At 43.2% G+C, this 18,369-nt stretch overlaps 1 long non-coding RNA gene across 1 annotated transcript; it reads left to right on the forward strand.

Moving 5' to 3' along the window:
• The first annotated feature begins 903 nt into the window (after positions 1 to 903).
• LOC142587078 (uncharacterized) lies at positions 904 to 12,875 on the forward strand. Its single transcript, XR_012829348.1, has 3 exons — positions 904 to 1,037; positions 1,775 to 1,792; positions 12,694 to 12,875. It is a non-coding gene; the product is annotated as an uncharacterized LOC142587078 (long non-coding RNA).
• Positions 12,876 to 18,369: the final 5,494 nt, after the last annotated feature.

Consider the following 18,369-nt stretch of genomic DNA (forward strand, 5'->3'; position numbering starts at 1 on the left):
GACGCTAATCCCCTGTCACATAACAATGTGAGCCAAATTTGTGCAACGGTTCCCACATTAAAGAAGCGTGATGCTTTGGCCATTAGTATCATCATTTGTATTGAAAACATCAGTACACATGAAAGTAAAATGTAAGCAAGGGGCAGCCTGCCAACTGCCACCGGACACTTATTACAGCATGAACTACCCAGTAAACCAAGTTGGCGTGACAGGGGTAAATCCCGTGCCACATCCGCGGACACTCCACTTGTCTCAATGCATCTTCTCGTGTCTCGTTCCCTCAGTACAGTAGCCAGATGTGCTGCCCCGTGACCCATGTTGGCATGAAAGACGTTATCCCAGAGCAAACGGACAAACAGAGACATACCGCTAGTTGGCTGAAGTTCCCCCAAAATGCTAATCGCATGAAGAGTTTTGCTGCGTAAACATATTTTACATAATGACGCAACCTTTGGCGCGCATTTGGTTCGCACCGACATCATGCGGGCGAGCAAATCGTGCAGAATGTTGTTGCACCCCAGGCCGTCTGCGAGAATTATTATGGAGTTTTGTGCCGTGTCATGACATCCACACACTGTCCTCGCCTCGAGTCATCCCCTCGCGAACGCAGGCTTGTGGCACTGTCTATTCAAACTATTCCAAAATTTTCTATTGCATAACCGCCAGCAGCAACCCATGATGAGTAAAAAAAATATTTGGCCCCAGCCCACATCGCCTGTGTTTCACGCGACCTCACGAAAACCGCGAGCACTGTCCACGTTGTAGAACGTGCTTTTTTTTTATTTGTCGGATCGTGCCTAAGCTTAAAGAACCGCTTGAGGCAGATAGCATAATTGTAGTCATTGAGTTGTATTACTCCTTACTTGCATGGGAAATCGTAATACATTGTTGCAATACAGAACAGGACGTGCAGGCAAGAGAGGATGACGAAGAAGTGTTGTTGCTGGGGCGCTTCGGCCGCCGTGTTCTAGTGTCAGCTGGTGCCTTCAGCATTCGCCTTGGATAAACATTCGGGCTTGTCTCCGCCTCCAAGCAATGTAATTGATTAATTAGCGACAATTCAGAAAAATCTATTTATCTATCTTGTCTCTTATGCCAACCGATTGACTCAAGTGTTCTAGTTGCTTTGGCCACTGGATATGTGCTTGTGGTCGTGATGAGTTGTGGTCGTTCTATGGTCCACATTCCAGCTTGGGGATATTTTATTCTTGTCATGACCTCGTCCTCACACCTTCTGCACCGACCCAGTTGCTAATCTGCCTAACAGTTTTGCCAACTAGGCATAGGCTCTTGGTCACGATGTCTGAAAATTGTCATGTCGTCATCGTCACGCCATGGTATTCATACAATCGCCATACATTCGCCATATAGATTCCATCGTGGTCGTTCTATGGTTGGCAATCCATCTTTATGATCGGACACTAGTCATTCTGTCATAGTACCGTCTTCTACTCCGGCCCATTGATTCATTTTTGTCCAACAGCTTGGGCCAATATGTACGTGTTCGGGACAGTGAGGCCGGCGTCACCGTTGGAAAGTCGTCATTCCAGCTTTGCAATCATACTCCGTCGTACCGTGCCGAAGCTGGAATTACGAGAATAGTACAAGCACAATTCATCGCGACCAGCAGCGCATGTCTGGTGGCCTAAGCAAATAGACTACTTAGGCCACTAGGTTGGCGTAAGAGTTGTGGACTGTTTCTTTAAATAATATTACTATGGTACAATAAAGCTTGTTGCAAAAGTCGAGTAATCCAACAAATATTCTTTTGCAGCACATTACCAGGACCACTGTAAGTACAGTGGCTTTTTCAAAAATCCTTTGTAGATGTTGCACTCTTGAATGCATTTTTTATTATTGTAGTACTCCTGAATGAGTGAAAAACACAATTATCTCCCTTTACGAACGTTCTTGAGTGAAATATTCAGCGTTATTTGTCATAGTTTGCAGCATCTGAAAAAAGGTAACGCACACATGAACATACATCCCACTTAAAAAAAATCAATTTGTAACGTGTGCAAAAAAAATGTGGACAACAAATGCTACTGATAGATTAAGTTTGCTTCTATTATTGTGCAACCGGCACCTACCTCAGAAACCGTTATTTAATGCCTGTAAAATAAAGTAAATAAGTCTACCTGCGCGGCGCACAGGCTTCTTCCCGAGGTTGTCTTGATATGCAAAGTGTTTTTGAGGGCGACACTAGTTACATTGCATTGCTACGTAACAATAAGGCACGCTACTTTTTTCCGAAAATAAAACGCGATTTTTGACATCAACGAACAAGCACATCTGTATTATTTATTTTTGCACATGCTACCTTGAATCCTTTGCTCATTGTGACGCATCACCAGTGACACCACTTCTATCGTAGACCTTCAAAGGTTTGGTTGCGTTATTTGCTTGTATATATTGACTAGGTTTTTTTTGCCACGCACAAAAAAAACGTAAATAAATGTCTCATGGCTGTCACATGCAATGCTTCTCAGAAGAGAGAAGAAGAGAGCCTAATGCAATGTGCAATTTCCTGATTAATATTGTTTCTGCAGGCTAAAAACTTACGAAAAAGAATCATAAATTAAGACCAACCATTAAACTATATTATCTAACTAAATTTCTTCCAAATGCAAGCCAGCATGCTGTCCTTAGCCGCCTTTTATAGAAAGATAGCTCGATTTATTTGTCTGGCTTCGTGTGCAGAGCGCAAAGTACTGCATAACAGTATGTAGACTTTCTACGATGTTGTAATCATAGCAGTAGAAAAGAATATTACAGCGTTGTGGGCCATATGGCCATCCAGTAGGTATCGTGAAAGCGACCACGAATAACGTGCAAGATTCTGATGACAATAGAAAGCCTCCTCGCGATATTCACGTTGCAGTCATCACGACAGAACAAGAGCAACAATTCTACGCTTGCCACACAATTTCTGCGCATTTGTCTTGCGTTCACGCACCAAAATAATTGCTACAATCTGGCACCAAAAATAACTGCGTTCTTGCACCGCAAATGATACGCATAGAGAAAACAGCGCTTTGGCATGGGAGGGCGAGTGCTCCAATCAATTAAAAGAAGGTGTCAAAGAGAGCACATTGTTACTAAATATGCACACTTTACGTATACCTGACAGCTGAACTGTTTTGTTTATTATTTTTATTCGTTTTACTGATTCACACTACATCACTAGCAAAATTTATTCAGTTCATCATATGCACATTTGTGCCATATCAATGACACCAAGGAGCGCACTCTTGTATTTGCACACTTTGTAAATACTGGCTTAAAGCAACGCATATAGCGCTGGAAGCAGATAAAAATTTCGGCGCTTGTATGTAGCATACTCGGAGCGGCCTACTGTGTATGCGAAGTATTTTATGTGACTCTTGCATGTAGGGCCTGCATTTAAACGGCCTCATGTATTGCTGAGAGGTGGCCGCTTGGAATCCCGCACAGAGAACGCCAAATCTTTATGTGGTATTGGAGATGAAATCTGTCCGGTTCACTAACGGGCTCACAATGTTATGCGGCTGAAGATTAAGCGGTCCAATGGGAATCATTTTTATGAAAAAATATCTTGTTTATAGACAGGTACTGCGCGTAGTGCTTTTCTGTGCGGTTTCATACACATACCTCATTATAGGAAATTCATAACCCTCATCACACAAACATGGACACACTGGAAATCGAACACATCGCGTGACAACCGAACAATCTAACCACTACACCACTTCACTACACTGACACGGGGAATTAGCATAGCTATTTGTACATACGTTTGTGCTTCCGAGGCTGTGGTTTTATGGCGATTGTTCACTGTCGGCGATCGTGTGTGGTATGCATTGAGTTTGTACAGCTGTTGCCGATGTTTATGTGGTTGGTGATAGTAAAGACGTATTTAACTAAGTACCAGTATAAAACTACCGCTTTCAACAGCTCTTATGTGTGGTGTAAAAGCTAAAGGGTTAAGGTTACGGAGCATGGAAGCTGCGCGAAAATTGCTTCCCCAGGCGAATGTTGTTCTTCAATGTTTTGTCTTTATTCCTGTTTAACCCGGTACTTGGCTTTGTCTGAGAAACTTTCCACCGCGCTCTCAAGGTTCAGTCAAATATGATGCGCCGCCAACATGCGCAACTGAAACTGTAGGTTACTGTGCGTGTTTCAATGTTGCGCTGCCTCGAGGGCATAACGGCAATACGGCTCCGCTATCCTGAGACGTCGAATGGGCGGGTGGTATTTGGCCGCCACGTGTAAGTTTGTTGAACCGACAACTATCTCTATTCACTTCCGCTGGCCGCGACAGCGGTGCACAGGCCATGAGACTGACAGATATCGCTTTTGTGCGTACGAGAAAAATTCTCTCGAACCACACCTTTTATGCCGCTCCGTTGTAGTTGATATAGTTTATATTTTGAAGCAGCAAGGCGTGTCAATATCTCCGTTCGGGATCTTGCTGTAACTCCATTGCAAATATCGGGAGCTTCCCTGCTTTCCACCACGCTAGCTTGTTCTAACCTCTTCACGGGGCGCCTGTGATGTTGTGACTAGCTACCGGGGCCATACCTGCAGTTTCGTCGAGATTAACAGGAAGGAATGAACGAAAGCCGGGCGCGTTTAAGAAATATACATATATTGTTGCACTTAGCTACCTGAGAGTGCTGTGGATTACGAGGGATGCAGTAATGGAGAGCTCTGGATTATGTGCGATCACCTGGGGTTATTTACCGCGCACACAAAAGATGACACAAGCGTTCTTGCGTTTCCGTCGGAATGTTACAAACAGGGCCGAAGCGCTAACGCCAACGAGTTACCGCAGCGACTGTCGTCATGAGAGTGATTCAGCTGTTTGAAAATGTGGACACATCCTTTTCCTTTTAAATCTCAGCTCTCCTGTTTGCTTTATTCCCTTTATACCCTTTCTTCGGCACAGAGAACGTCATTTGTTTTACACTGGCTAACCTGCCTGTCTTACTATCTTTCTTCCTTGTTCCTTCAATAGCACGTGTCAGCATTATCAATTTGATCTGATGTGAAAAGCACGAAGTCGACGACAGGCAATCTAGTCCAGTCAACCTATTCAAAGGCAGCATCGTCAGTACGTGCCTGCTGAAGTCTCAAAAAGTCTTGTCCGCATCGAGCTGCGGAAAGTCTTCATGCGCAGATTAAACGACTAGAGGAGGCACGCTACCCACAACTTGTGCTAGTTTCTGTCGCAGAAAAAATCCTCAAGAACTCACGAATCCGTCAACTGGTTCACGAGTCACCTAGACTGCCTTAGTGGAATAGAAAAGGTAGCCGTCATGCTTACATACACTGCATCTCGAATAATTTGAAGACAGCCAAGTGAGCTAACCTAAAGGCGGAGTTTTCTGCCCGTGCAAGCTTTCAAGACTCTGGAGACTGGCCAACCCTTTTTTGCAAGGCACCGGTCTCTGTCAAAAATAATGAAATGAAATAGGTCGATTGTCAGAGGCAGGAGTCGCGTATAAAATTCCTTTGTCGTGTGGTAAAATGTAGGTGGGCCTAACTGAAGTATGCCTGAGTGATAGGCAGAAGCAACATCATAGGTGTTGGAAATGGGAGGAGGGGCCGCCTGCCAATTCATTGTAGAAAGTGCAAACGTAAGCCAAATTTTCACGCTTGCGCTATGGTGTCTGGATGCCGTGAGAAATAGTTAAGATGAGTCATTAAGACCAAAAGAATCATTGAGGCAGGTGGTAGGTCTGTGAGTGTTGGATCACTCTCATTATCGCAAAAAAAAACTGCTTTACGTGAACGCCAATGTGCACAGGTGAACTGTGATAGCGCTCCTTGAATAAATAGGTGGCTTTTTTTTCCTAATTCTACATTGTCCGAACGAAAAATAAATCATCCTGTGTGTGTGTGTTTCTCTCTTTGTCCGTCGTCGTTGACGTCTTCACACCTTTCACATCAGAGAAAGCTCAACCAACACGGCAAGCTCTTCATCCTAACATTTTGAACATAGGTGTCCATTATTTACTACAGAACGCAGAGCCTTCTATATCACACATTTCACAGGTGCATAACTCATAAGAGATGGTGAACGACATGCTTATGTGTCTAACTTTTGAAGTTAAAGGAGTGTACTTGAAGTTTACTGGTATTATTAGCACCAAATTCCACCCCAACTTACTCTGAATACAATAAGCGCATACGTAGAGTAACCAAAGTATTCAACCCATAGAATGGATAAACACATGTAATGCTCTGAGCAAGCAACTAAAGCGAGGAAAGTACGCTCAATTGTGTTCACCACATTCTGCAGAAAGAAATTTCATATATACTTGTCCTCTTCAAGATGAACTGTAGGTGCTTGGGCTCATGGTTTATTTCAGTCACATTTTTCACACTTTCATACAATAACTAATTGGCCCACATTGTCAGCTGGTAGTCACGGGCACACACTTGTGTGCCTTACACTTACTGGCATTAAGCAGCACTTGCGTTTATTTACACTCGTTCAAACTAACTCTGTGACTTCCCACTCTTTGGAAATCAACAGAAATGAGCGAGACGGCTCTTGAAAGTGCGTCTAAGCTTAGTGATAGTACAGTGCGTGCAAGTGCTTCAATGTCATCGGCATGCGAGCAGTATTCTAAGTACTTGTCTCTTTCTGTGTACCACCGCACTTGTGTGCTGGCAAAATGTACCTTGTTCTTTGTGTGCTTCATCATAAGCGTATGATCTTTTCGCACTGCAATCAACGGCTAATCTGGGCCTGATTTTCCCTTCGCGGTGCTTTGATTCACTGTAACGTTGCACTGGAGAGCCGGGGGTGCTTCTTTCTTTGATGGCGTTGTTATTAGTGTCGATTCTTCCCGCTTTATTCCTGTACAGAAAAAAAACGCAGTTAGGCGAGAATAAAAATACATTATAGAAATTTGGTCATTCGCGAAACAAAAGCTCATAAGCAAAGTCTTATTAAACCCTACTTTGGGGCTACTGCGTCGGTCATAGCCGAAGATCAACACTGCATAGAAGCGCTAGACAAAAACAATATGTCCAACATACAGATATGTCTTTTTTTTTTGTTCTTTCATGGCTTTTTGCAATGCAGCGCTGTTTTCGGACATTATGAAACACGCACGTACTCAAATCCACAAATTTTTCAGTCTGCAATGAAGCTTTAAACTGCTAGCTCGACGTGAGATTACGCGCTGTGTAACTTTTACCAGTGGCATAGAACTTCGTCCCTTCTACAAGTGACGAGTGTACTGCTCCTCCCCATGAAGATTGCGGTAAAATCGGCTTCTAGCGCAAACTGACACTTTTGCTATGTGACTGCGTCGTCTGTGCTAAATGATTATTTTCGCGTCAAGTGAGCTGAGAGCGAAATTGGGCTTTGAACTCTAGTGAATTCGACGCACTGACAGGTAAGCCAGAAACCCACGCAAATGCTCACAGTACACAGAGGAAAGCGCGTAATACACCGGAAAATTGTTCAATATAACACCGTCGTTCGACAAACTTAAATTACGAAACGCAATGAATCCATTTCGCAAAGTTCACTAAAGGGATGAAAAAATCGAAGATTTCATAGTTTCAACGCTACACGCGATCACGGACGGCGCGATAAAACCCAAGCCCTCATGAAAATCAGCCCACAAAATTTCAGGGAAAGGACACCTACCTACGAAAAAAAAAGAAATCCCCAGCAATAATGCAATTGGAGGAATCCGAAACGGAACTATGCCTGCAGGTAAAGATAGTTCAGACGCAAAAACTTCTATACGCGTGTCCGCATTGGCGCTACACGTTCAGATGTTTAAATCGCAGAGGTTCATTATCTGCTGGCTCATAATAATGATGTGGCAGAAATTACGCATTTAGTAAGCTTAGCGTACGGGAAGTAAAAACCAAGCTACGGACTCGACACTCTTTCGCAGCTCTACAGCACGCACTCCTACGACCGGACGTTTCCGCGCGCATGGCTGCTCGCCGCCGCTTTTAATTCAGTGCTGCGGGGCTTTTGAACTGCCACGAGTTGTCGAAGCTGCACTGGCTTCTTGCAATTTCCAGTAACATCGGTGTAAGTGTACATCACCGAGATCACCGAGAGCATTAATCTACGCGGCCAGACGACTCCACAACGGGAATGCAGGCACATAACGTTGCCGGCACAATGCTATGACGGTAATTTCCGCCGACAACAATCGCCTCGTCCGCCGGCTCCCGTCATGTTTTTGCCCCTTCCCGACCGGCGCACTTTTCCTCCACCTCCACCACCAAAGCTACGAACAGAGGGGACGACTTCTTTCTTCTCTCCTCTAGCCTTTCGCTTTTTTTTTCTCCCTCAAAGCATCAACCTCACCGCTACAAGTTGATTTGCTTTTGTAACACTCTCTCAACGCTTCGGCGCTCTTTTTGGGCGACAAATGTGCAGGGCCGCATATATAAACGTTGCGTTTTGTCATTGACCGCACACAGCCATGAGCAGCGGTCCGGCCACGTTTTGTCATGCGTGCTCTCGTTTGAAAGTACGATTATATGCGCTGGTCTGGGCTGAACCGGGAACATATCGCTTATACGGAAGACGTTATGCGGGACTTGACAAAGAGATTTACATTTCGCGTGGTCAATCGTAAAAGCGAGCGTCTGCTCCATTCCGCAGTGCAACAGGCAACAATCGTGTGCGTAAATTTTAATGTCTAAGCAAATGTATGCACAATGAAGCGGAAAATCCGGCGTCCGTTGTTATCATCCGATGGCACAAAAACCAACGTGAACAATTGATGACCTCATGTTCTTGCCGCTTGACCGGCTGCGGCTCGCACTGCGAAAGTCTACGGGGAACAGCCACGCCATCGGACCGGGCCCCCTTCCAGAATTGTATTCAGGTGGATCAAAGTGGATTAAGGTGGGATAAAGTGGATTAAGGTTGGTACAAATTAGAGCAAGGTGGATTAGGGTGAAGTTTTATTTTAAGGTGATAACTTGGATAAGTCGTTAACTTTGGCATTCAAATCAAGTAAGAATGCTAAAGTGAATGTCAATTATTTTTAATCGAACGCCTGCGTAACTGCCGTGCGAATTCGTCGGTGTCGTCACACTTGGCTAAACGCGCAGTTACTTCATGCATGGCAGGCTTCTCATGAATGCAGTCCGAAAACTTGGACACAGCGGCATTTAAATATTTCGAGCGGTTTTATTAACCAAACTTCAGCGTCACCACCAGGAAAGCGTTCACAATGCTACTTGTTCTTGTTATTGACCCACTCTGGGTGATTGGTCATGAATCGGGCGGTGAAGGAACCGTTAGCATTTTTTTAATAAGCAATGCTACTGCTGCAGTTGGTGCTCGACTCTTTCGTCACACTTATCACGGAAAATAAAACAGCCACCCTTGCGACTCAAGCAAGTGTGATAAAGAGTGGTTATTAATAATGTTTTAGGCAATCTATGTAAACAATTTCCCACCGTGATGACATAGCTCAGACTGCGGCGGTAGTGGTTTAATAAGATTATTCATCAAAGAGCGAAGCGGGATAATGCAATAAGCCCAGTATAACCGATGTAGACATTTTGAAGAGAAGCCCGCACAGTGATCACGTTCCTCACAGCTAGATTGTCTCGCCGGATCGAAGAGAAGACAGTTAGGCTGTAAGTACAGGCTGAGAAAGCAGGTGAAGTTCCAATCTTAGCACCCTATACATAAATTCAATTAAACCTGCAAAATTCTATTTCGCATACGCGTATCTCTTTTACCCCAACTGCGTTGCACACAAGTAAACTTGTGAAAACTCACATTTTTCACCAATTACTATAAATTGGTGCATCCTTATCGCAATCTTGCAACAACGCATATAACACGCGATTTTAACATTCGGATTTCAGTGCTTATTTTCACAGACAAAAAAAAATCAACTGCATTCTTTTGATTTAAATTTTGCCATCCACATTTCTGCACAAATTATGTTGATGTAAGAGTTTACGTTCCAAGACGGTGTATCAAAGGACCATTGTTCCATGTTCTTTGTTTTTTTTCTTTCTTGCAATGATGTTAGTTTACACGTCGTCAGCGCACGAAAACGATGTCCGATCAGGCAACTTAAGACTTTGAAGGCTGGGAGTAGATTGTGAAATTCATGTTCTCACATTTCTCTGAGATAGCAATTATATGGATTACCTTTGCTATATTTTTTTTGTCGTAGTAGGCGTCGTGCTTTGGGCCGGCACGTATTTAGCTATATGCATGCGAAATACATATCCATGCCGCATATGTAGGTTATATTGCTACACAATGAATCACTGAAGTTACTCATACCAACTCTTGCGCTCTTGACTAAATGGTTTCTCAAAATTTTGAGAATGGCAGCCCGCAAAGAAATTTCATGATACGTGTATACATCGCATGCCTTTAACCTTAAACTTTCTCAGGATATTATTAGAACTGTAACACAAGATTCGTCCTCAAACATGACAGTGACGTATTTTGCTGGCACGGCTCTTTACGGGAATTCTGCGATGCTATTACAGGCCCTGAATGGCAAGTTAAAGCTGCGAAGTGTTCCAGAAGTTTTGAAGCATTCGTGTATTTCATGTCCTCGTCAGTTCAACCGGTGTATAGTCAAAACGTCGTCTCAGTCAAAACGTCGTCTGAGAGCCCTTAGTTCAGAGCCCCATGGGCTTCCGCCACTCCACGTACCCGCCGGATCAGCCGTCGCTTCTCTTCCGGGTCGAAGCTGGTCACGCACTCTCCCAGGAGGAAGGTGAAGGAAAAAGAAAGGAACCCTGAGGGTGTGGGCACTTCCAGGTACAATAATATAGTATGGGCTTTGCTCGACAGTAGGGACAGTATGAGGGATATTGTGTGGGGTGGAAGAGGTGAAAATAAAAAAGCCAGGGAAATGAATTAGTTTGAAGCGGTCGCCATGCGACGGCATCTTCTCGGTTGAGGTAATTATGTGGTGTGCGCGGAGGACGGGGAGTATCTCTTGCTATATCTGTAATGCTGCAGAGTTTCGGTGTAGTTCAGTTGTTCTGTCAGTGCGTCATCTAAATTGGACAGCTCTTCCAATAGCGCCCGGTTAGTGAGCTCTCACGCTACCGCATTAGCGCGTTCATTACCATGAAGAGAGGCGTGTCCAGGTGTCCAGACGATAGGTAGATCCGGTGCCAGTATGGTTGAAGTTTGTACGATGGCTAGGGCGACAGCAGCCTCTTCCGCCGTGCCACTGTTCACAGTGTTGAGCGTGGCCGAAGCCCTCACATTGTCTGTACTATCTAGTACGACGAGACATCTAGTAAGACGAGGCACGTCTTAGTGGGTAGCGGGGCACGTCGGTGTATAGGACCGGTGTTTTCGATGTGTCATCGTCAAAGGGTCGATCCAGGGCTTCTGCTCTTGCCTTTCTTCGGCCTTTATGGCGGTCAAGGTGCATATTCCGGGGAATTGGGGCCGCGTCAATTTTGTTGCGAATGCTAAGCGCAAGAAGTGTGTGGTCTTCCTGTTGAGGTTTTCTTAGTGTTTGGTGTTCCAGCCGGGATAGAATGAAGTACTCTTGCGTTGTTCGTTGGAGACGTTACCATTGGCTGTTTAATATGACCTTCGACTAGTTCGCGGATGGTGTTGTGCACCCCGAGTCGTAGTAGGAGCTGTGTGGACGCATGTTGCCAGCGCTGCCTTCAGTGCTGTACGGAGAGGGTGTCCATCTAGTTCCTCTCGGTCTGAGTCAGGTTATGATAGGGCAGGTGGTAGGTTAAACCGTTAATTAGAAGGGCTTGCACGATTCGCAGTACAGCTTTTTCTTGGACTCCTTTCCACGGTTTGTAATGCGCTTTATCATGAGCGTTACCTGGGGGAAGAAGCGATGGGGGAAGCCCAAAGAATCAATGGTTCGGATCGTATCACTTGTGCAGGCGAATATTTTGAAAATTCTGTCGAAATATGATGCAAAGTATTTTTGAGGTATATATAGTCATAAGCTTGTTTCAAACTTCTGAAGCTATTATACGGTTTTTTAATTTAATGCATTTATTATTGCACAAAAATATTTTTGATGTTACTGTGAATAAATCTCAACGTATTTTTAATGAACATGCACAAGAATGTGCGAAATGCCCGTATTTAGATTTCATTGCTATCGACAGCAAATCCGGTCGTATGCATTTTGCAAATAAATCGACAATCTTCTCAATAACTATAGTTGATGTCATTCATTTTCTTGGTATATTAAACTTAAACCTAACTTATGAGCCTATTCCCAGGTATTTGTTTATTGAATGCAATACAGAGTAAACTGTTTTTAACACTCGCCTCGGCAACTTGTAAAATACAGCTCTTACATAAGCGAGCAGTTCGATCTGCGCCAGAGAGATAAGAAGGATATTGAAATACTATAATCGTGTCTAAATGTAGTGGCTAGGCTCTTCCTCCGCATATCATGCAATAATTTGGTTTACTAGAATACAAAATTTTATTCCGTAATGCTTTTCGCCATAACCTGTACTCTGTGGAACAAGTGTACATAAAATGATGCCGACGCACGATGTTTTCCTATAAATCAAGAAATACAAATAAATGACCTAGCCCCACTGCCTAATTATTCTTGAAGTATTGTGAAATTGGGTTACTAATTTTGAAGATCCTCCTCAATTCGTGTTGACATTTGTTGAAAACTCTTTTAAAAAAAAAGCACCTTTTGCGTACCGCAGCGTTAATATTTTTTTTTTCAGGGGAAGATTACTACGTGCTTTTGGTGGATGCAAGTGACCCTAAATCATCAGCAGAGGAATGTAAAACAAAGTATGAAAACCACGCAGGAACAATATACAAGACGCTTTACAGTGACGACTGCAAAAGTTCTAAAAAGAAGGATGCTCAGTGATTCCCGAAGGCTCTAAATTACCCAGTAGTTCTTGGCTGATAATTAAAAAAAATCTGAAAAGACGTCTGCAAAGTCATTGTTATATAATATATAATTTAACCGCCATATAAGCAAAGCTAACAAATTATTATAAATAGAAACACCGATACTCCATGAGTAGCCATCATTCACTTCTCCTGCAGAAAGAATGTTTTGAAAAAATTTGTTTACTAATAATTTTCGCCTCAACTTTGTTCAATGTTAACGATAATATAGTAACGTTGACACATATCTCCGAGGTGAAAACGATTTAAAAACATCTTTTATGTAGTCTCTTTGGTGCAAAAATAACAGTATTGACAAACACTGAGGTACTGCAAAATTATATTTCATGCACTGCATCAGATTAAAAATTTAGGAATACGCATAGCCCATAAGTTTACTCTATGGTGTTATCTAAATTCTCAAAGTGAACTAAAAATCGTTATTTATCGCAATGCACTCTCTGATTGAAGTGACTAAAATGTATATATGCTTTTTCACTAGTTCTATGAAGGAGCGTTCGTATAAATATATTTCATGGTATTTCAAAATAGAGAGGAGTTTCTGTAAAACAGATATCGCCTATTTTCGACTAATTACGAATTAATTGGTACTGGAGTGCACAAATCAATCGTACTGGTATGGAAAACGTTCAGCCTTGTGAGTTTGAAAGAGAGTAGGAACATTTCTGGATAGGCATCGCTGAGACATCTTCAGAACTGGGGTCAACAGCTAGTCATCAGCATGACAGTACTTTGATTTGTCATTGCAATATTGGCAAATAGTGCAGGCACACAAATAAATTGAGACTGGTACTAAGGATATCCAGCTGAAAATATTCAGGTAGTTTTCAGCGTGAAAGAAAATTACAGCAGACATTTTAGACCTTAGGGAAACAAAACCTAAATTCCAATGCACTTGTGGAGCAATTGGGCTGGAAGTCAGTTGTTTGAAATTTAATAGCATCACTGAGGATGGTGCGCGTACATCACCGTTTCATTTGAAACCTTGCCCACGTATTAGCTTTGCAACATTTCTTAAGAAATTTTCACAAAGGCAGTAATCCAGCCACAGACAATTTACTCTGCCAAAACATTCGTCATTGTCTCCTCCCTCTTCGTCACTCACAACCCTCATTGTCGCTGAATTTGATCGTTGCCTTCACAATTCGCTTAGGGCAGCTGCCGAACTTCGGTGTTGTTCGTAAAGCGCAGTTAAAAACCTTCAGATTCCTTGTATGCCTCGTTTACGGCATAGCCAGTAATTACTACTCAAACTTTGAACGTTTAGTACATAGCCATTAGGAGTCTCCATTAGTAGCGAAAAATTCGAAGGCCGCGTGAAACACGCAGCATTAGCACAACGCAAGCTGGGGGAAGGGCTGCATAGGAGCTCCACTTTAGGCACCACGCACTACAGCGTGTTCGCGGCGAGGTCCCTTCGCGACGTTTTCACGAGAAGGATCTGAACTGTCCGCCTGGCGTCGACGGTGGGCTGCGGCTTGGGCTGCTCTCTGCACAGTGGTCTGCTTATTTCTACGTTGCCTGGTTGCAGCCGCGTGCGTCACTCTACGATTCAATTCTTTAGCAGCCAGTAGTACCTTCGGAGGAGGCGCTATAACGCGCACCGAAGATTAAACGCAGGTACCCAGACTACGTGGCGCACATGTCACATCCCTTGAACCACGGCGCGGTACGTTGTTGTTCTTGATAATGATTATAATGATGGTTTATTGGCATCCCCTCTGAAACGGGGGGATGACAAGTAGTCACCTAGCATGCTTGAGTTGACCAAGTTCAGCTACATATAGTATGCAACTGCTATACGTCGGGACAACAGGTGGAATATGACAAAACTGGAATGCAGAGTTTGTAGGTATTGACACCATGCAGCGCGTATGTCACATCGCCTGTCAAATGCCACGAGACGATGCTAATTATGATGATAATGATCCAATGGCATTCCTTATGAAACGGGACGGTGACATGCGGTTACCTAGCCTGCTTCAAATAGTAGGGTATGCCATGCATGTTTTTCAATACAGAAATATATATTCTACTTCTCCATAGTCTTATTTTTCTTCCTCAAGACTTTTCTATTTGTCTTATACCGCTACCTATGCGACTGCTACATGGCATGCCACCTGGTGTAATAATTTGCAACCGCAAGGCTAAGGGCGCATGTGCAAATCCCTCGCGGCGCGCAGCTCACATTGCCAGACAAGTGGCACAATATAATAATAATAATAATAATAATAATAATAATAATAATAATAATAATAATAATAATAATAATAATAATGTACCGGCATCCCCTTTAAACGCGGCGGAGATGTAGTCACCTAAGCAGCTTCATTTAATTAGGTACACAATATATGTTTCTTTTTCTAGAATTCTTGTATAGATCTTCTTAAACATATTTTTCTTCATCAAACCTTTTCCAAGTACATGTGCCGCTAACTGTACATTTACTACAAGTAGTTCAACCTGGTATAATCACATACAAAATGCAATGCAAAATGTGCAAGTATCGATGGTACGTGGCGCGTTTCTCGCTTAGCGTGTCTCCTTGCGCTCTAGGACGCGTTTATAGGCCATGTTTCGCAACTTGTATATAAGGATGAACACGTACTCTGTGGTGTTAGAATACCCTACGGTGAGCCTCTAGTGTTGTGTGGTGTAACACGCATAAAAATACTGAATCATAGTTGAAAGCAGAATACGGATAATCAGCAATATTTGAGCCTAAATTCGTATTTTATATAGCACCTATCATTTGTTCCATCATGTTACGAAGCCCAGAAACCCATGTACACAAATATTGAATATCTTCGCGCATTTATGCTGACGTCATTAAAAATTGGAGGACGCTTAAGCTTCGCCTTCAAGAGTGGAACGCGATAGCGTTATCACACCCCGTTCGCACCGCCCACTCATTCGCTCTTCATGGTCTTGACGAGACGAAGGGGAGAAGCGGGCGAGTGGGGCGCCAGCTGTCGGGGCAGGGCCGTACATTGCGAGTAGGGGGTCACCTGTGTTTGCCGCGAGATGGCTCTGCGTGTGCGCGAAGCGCAGAAGAATTGTAGTGGAAACGTATATCGCTACTCGTTTACCTGCGACTTCTGTAATTTACATGCTCCTAATTAACAATATATACTGCTGTATAACGTTTTACGGCATGTTTCTAAGGCAACACCGCATTCACTAGAGACGCTTTTGTCGCGATTTGAACCATGAAACTCATGGTTGATTAATAAATAGAAAAAACTCGTGGTTGAGTGATAGCGTCTCCGTCTCACACTCCGGGGACAGTGGTTCGATTCCCACCCAGTCCATCTTGCAAGTTGTTTTTATTTACGAATTGCCTTCCAGGATTTTTTCGCTCACGGCCAACGCCGCCGACACCAATGCCAATGCCGACGACACCGGTTTTTCAGCGACATGAGCTCCTTAACTCTGTCGCGTTAAAAAAGCAAGCGAAGGTGGCTGGCGTAGGCGTCAAAAAGTGTCTTATCCAGACAAATACGCAGGGTCTACAAAATTCCTACGTTGCCATAGACTGGTGCATTTCTTTGTTAATGTTTTATTTCCTTCCGCTTGCATAGTATGTGGCGTTTTGCATATCCTATATTGTTCACAATATAAAATGGTCGTCTTGCTGTGTAGTAGTAGTACAGGTATTTCTAGTTTCTAAAGGCTCAAGAAGATAGGCCTTTATTCAGTTGCCAGGACATTTGCACATTAGATATCGCTAGCCTCCAGACCTTCCAATAGCAAGAATGCCATATGTTTCTACGTTCGTTCATGATACCGTATTGAATAATCTTTGTGCATTTATATAGCAAAATGATTGGTGTCAGAAAATCTTGTGGCAAATCTTTCACCAGTTGCAATTCTATAGCACAATATTGTCTCATTATTAGGTTTTTTATTAAACCTTGTTTTTATTGAAGCTCTACGCGAGTGCTTTGAAGTAATGTTGAGTACAGCTTGACAGCAACAGACGATGCATTTATACAAATTGCCACTGACCGCTCGCTGCTTCAGCTGTCGTCCTCAGTGTAGCGGAAGAATTTTTGTTCTCGTTCTTTGCCCGCCGCTTTACCAAAATTGGTTTTTCACGAGAAACCTCCATTGGCTTACAAGTGTCAAGTGTACAAGTGTCATGGAACTACCAAAAGCATGCCACAAGAATCCGTCGAAAAGATCACCAAGTGGAAAAACCATATCACGTCCACTTATTCAGAGTTTTTGTGGATTACCAGGACATTTTAGACCTTCCATAAAATACTTTGCCGTAAATACTAGATGCCTCACGCACCTGAAGCAAAAAGTTCCGTTTGAGTGGTTGACGAATGTGGGAAAGCCTACCGCGATCTGGTGCACAAAACCTATGTTGAATCTTCTATGCGTACCGAAGTTCACTGTACCCTTTTAACTGAATACCGACGCCTTACACTATTCTATGCGACAAGTGCAGTCTTGTAGCATAACTATTCACAGGCAAGGTAACAAGAAAACCGACAAGTAGTAGGTTTCTACAGCTACCCCCTTAAGCCATCTGAAGTTGACTACACGTCTACTTAGAAGGAATCATTTGCATTCCTTAAGCCAAATCAGTACCTCCATATGTACCTACAAAGTGCAAACTTCGCTTTGTTCACCGATCCCAAGGTACTCACTCATATCTTGAATATGACGTAACCCAAAAGACGCATCGCCAGATGAATTAACTCCTTGAAGCAGTTTGATATCACCATGTGCCTGCTTCCAACCTTGACCCTTTTTGACTGATGCAGATGCTCTGTCTAGACTGATTATACAATCCAACAATGATCAATCTGAAGACACGAATGAATTAAGTTGTAGGAAGGAGCTGACCAACTGGTTTTTGCCGAAGGTCAGTATCAAGTCTCCCCAACGCTGGTTTCTAGGGAGCTTTATTTGTACCACGATAGGCCAGAATCTCGAGGACAGGACGGATCTTGTCGTACCTCAAGATATTTAAGATATTTACGTGGCCTCACTTAAAAGAAAAAGTCAATCAGCACGTTGGTTTATGCCACACTTATCAAGTCAACAGAATCAAACATAAACGGCCAATAGACGCCATATTACTACCTTGGCAGGGGAAAGTGCCTTTTGAATTCATACACCAGAATTTCGAAGAACTAAATAACAAATACGAAGGAGTGAGAAAGTGGCAAGCTTTTTTATGGCCATAGTTGAATGCATCAGGATGGTCGCAGCATAGGCAGAAAAAGAAGATGCAAATAGCGTAATTGTTTTTTTTAATAGGGACATGTTTAGACTACCACAACGATAGCATGTGATAACAGTCAAGCGCTCAAGAACGAGAAACTAGGAAGGTGGGGCTCGAGACCACAATATATTGATCAAGTTCTGTGCGCCAAACCATCTCTGGGCAAATGGGCTTGCAGAGTGTGCTATACGAAATGTGAAACGGTACATTAGGATGTGCCATAGTTTTTCTTATGGATGAA

The sequence above is a fragment of the Dermacentor variabilis genome, chromosome 7 (assembly GCF_050947875.1).
Source record: "Dermacentor variabilis isolate Ectoservices chromosome 7, ASM5094787v1, whole genome shotgun sequence".
NCBI classification, from domain to species: domain Eukaryota; kingdom Metazoa; phylum Arthropoda; class Arachnida; order Ixodida; family Ixodidae; genus Dermacentor; species Dermacentor variabilis.